Source organism: Bison bison, unplaced genomic scaffold, assembly GCF_000754665.1.
Source record: "Bison bison bison isolate TAMUID 2011002044 unplaced genomic scaffold, Bison_UMD1.0 scf7180017864163, whole genome shotgun sequence".
NCBI classification, from domain to species: domain Eukaryota; kingdom Metazoa; phylum Chordata; class Mammalia; order Artiodactyla; family Bovidae; genus Bison; species Bison bison.
This window is the reverse complement of record NW_011494735.1, coordinates 11497749-11500362: the sequence shown is the minus strand read 5'-3', so window position 1 is coordinate 11500362 and position 2614 is coordinate 11497749. Positions and strand designations below refer to the sequence as shown.

Here is a 2614-nt window from a genome sequence, read left to right as displayed (position 1 = left end):
CTCAACTGGAATTCCATCACCTCCATTAGCTTTTTCTTCCCTATACAATTAGATAATCCCTATCTCATCCCACTACTGTGAAGATTAAATGCAATAATGCCTGTAGTGAGAATACAATAAATCCTAACAAACACTTTGATTCAGTACTTGAAAATAAATATTTTCAAAAACATAAGTTTAGGCCCCATTTCATTGCCCTCAGGAGGCTCTGCCCAAACTTCTTTTCTTCACTTTACAGCAGAGGTGGGAACCTCTGCCTTAGAGAACTAGAGGGGAATGTTACAATTTTGGGGTAGAAAACTCTGGGTTTGAGACTATAGCATTGCTTTTCCAGCCAGTACAGAGCTGTTTGGAGGCTGGTAGGGATGGTGAGGCCTGAAACAGCTTCTGGAATTTCTGAGCAGCCCTGGTCAGTACAAGATGGACCCAGTAGTTTTGAGTTACATGGACAGTCTACTGTGGCAATCAGACTTCTCACTACTGGATCCTCCAAGCTGGCTCAATGTTCATGTTATTGGGTTTGCCTTTGAGTACTTTTCCAGCAGTCAGTTTCATGACTGCTCTGACCATGTCTACTTCATCAGCCCCGAAGTTACTCAGTTCATCACGTGCACTGGCAGCCCAGCAGAGAGTGCCATGTTCCTTGAACCCTTGGACCTCCCCAATAAGAGTTATATTTTTAGCCATCAATGATAGTTCCAACCACACAGCTGGGGGAACCCACTGGAGCTTTTTTGGTTTATCTGCAAGATAAAAATGGTCTTTTTCATTATGATTCTTATGGTAATAGTAACTCACTCCATGTGAAGCAGGTAGCAGAGAAACTGGAGGCTTTCTTAGGCAGAAAAGGCAACAAACTGGCCTTTATGGAAGAGAAAACCCCTGCTCAACAAAACAGCTATGACTGTGGGATGTATGTGAAATGGAACACTGAGGCCTTGTGTCAGAACTTCTTTAGACAACAGCCAGAATCACTACTGCAGCTACTCGCTCCTACATACATCACAGAGAAGAGAGAAGAATGGAAAGATCTCACTGCCAGACTTGCTAAAAATGAGCTGTTGAAATATATTTGACTTTTGAAGTCTCTTCCTTCTGCTGTCCCCATGTGTTGGAGGCTGCAGTCTCAGTGCCTGAGGGAAGATGCCTGGGAGAGGAATGCTTAGAATGCTTACCTTCTCCTGAAAGAATGTTGTCTTCTGCATTATTCTAGTGGAAAGTGTCACTTTAACCCTAACTTCAGAGCAATATGTTCTGTAAAGATGTCTTCAAAATATGCACAAAAATTGATTAATTCCCTTTTGGGCTCCCTTATACACATTCAGTTCAGTTCAGTTCAGTCGCTCAGTCATGTCCGACTCTTTGCGACCCCATGAACTGCAGCACGCCAGGCCTCCCTGTCCGTCACCAGCTCCTGGAGTTCACTCAGACTCACGTCCATTGAGTTGGTGATGCCATAAAGCCATCTCATCCTCTGTCGTCCCCTTCTCCTCCTGCCCCCAATCCCTCCCAGCATCAGAGTCTTTTCCAATGAGTCAACTCTTCGCTTGAGGTGGCCAAAGTATTGGAGTTTGAGCTTTAGCATCAGTCCTTCCAAAAAACACCCAGGACTGATCTCCTTTAAAATGGATTGGTTGAATCTCCTTGCAGTCCAAGGGACTCTCAAGAGTTTTCTCCAACATCACAGTTCAAAAGCAAGCATCAATTCTTCGGCGCTCAGCTTTTTTCACAGTCCAACTCTCACATCCATACATGACTACTGGAAAAACCATAGCCTTGACTAGATGGACCTTTGTTGGCAAAGTAATGTCTCTGCTTTTGAATATGCTATCTAGGTTGGTCATAACTTTCCTTCTAAGGAGTAAGCGTCTTTTCATTTCATGGCTGCAGTCACCATCTGCAGTGATTCTGGAGCCCAAAAAAATAAAGTCTGACACTGTTTCCACTGTTCCCCCATCTATTTCCCATGAAGTGATGGGACCAGATGCCATGATCTTCATTTTCTGAATGTTGAGCTTTAAGCCAACTTTTTCACTCACCTCTTTCACTTTCATCAAGAGGCTTTTTAGTTCCTCTTCACTTTCTACCATAAAGGTGGTGTCATGTGCATATCTGAGGTGATTGATATTTCTCCCAGCAATCTTGATTCCAGCTTGTGCTTCTTCCAGCCCAGCGTTTCTCATGATGTACTCTGCATATAAGTTAAGTAAGCAGGGTGACAATATACAGCCTTGACATACTCCTTTTCCTATTTGGAACCAGTCTGTTGGTCCATGTCCAGTTCTAACTGTTGCTTCCTCACTTGCATATAGGTTTCTCAAGAGGCAGGTCAGGTGGTCTGGTATTCCCATGTCTTTCAGAATTTTCCATAGTTTATTGTGATCCACAGAGTCAAAGGCTTTGGCATAGTCAATAAAGCAGAAATAGATGTTTGTCTGGAACTCTCTTCGTTTTTCCATGATCCAGCAGATGTTGGCAATTTGATCTCTGGTTCCTCTGCCTTTTCTAAAACCAGTTGAACATCTGGAAGTTCATGGTTCACGTGTTGCTGAAGCCTGGCTTGGAGAATTTTGAGCATTACTTTACTAGCGTATGAGATGAGTACAATTGTGCG

At 43.3% G+C, this 2614-nt stretch overlaps 1 pseudogene; it reads left to right on the top strand.

The window, feature by feature from the left end:
• Positions 1-390: 390 nt before the first annotated feature.
• LOC104989841 lies at positions 391-1076 on the top strand (annotated as a pseudogene).
• The last annotated feature ends 1538 nt before the right edge of the window (positions 1077-2614 follow it).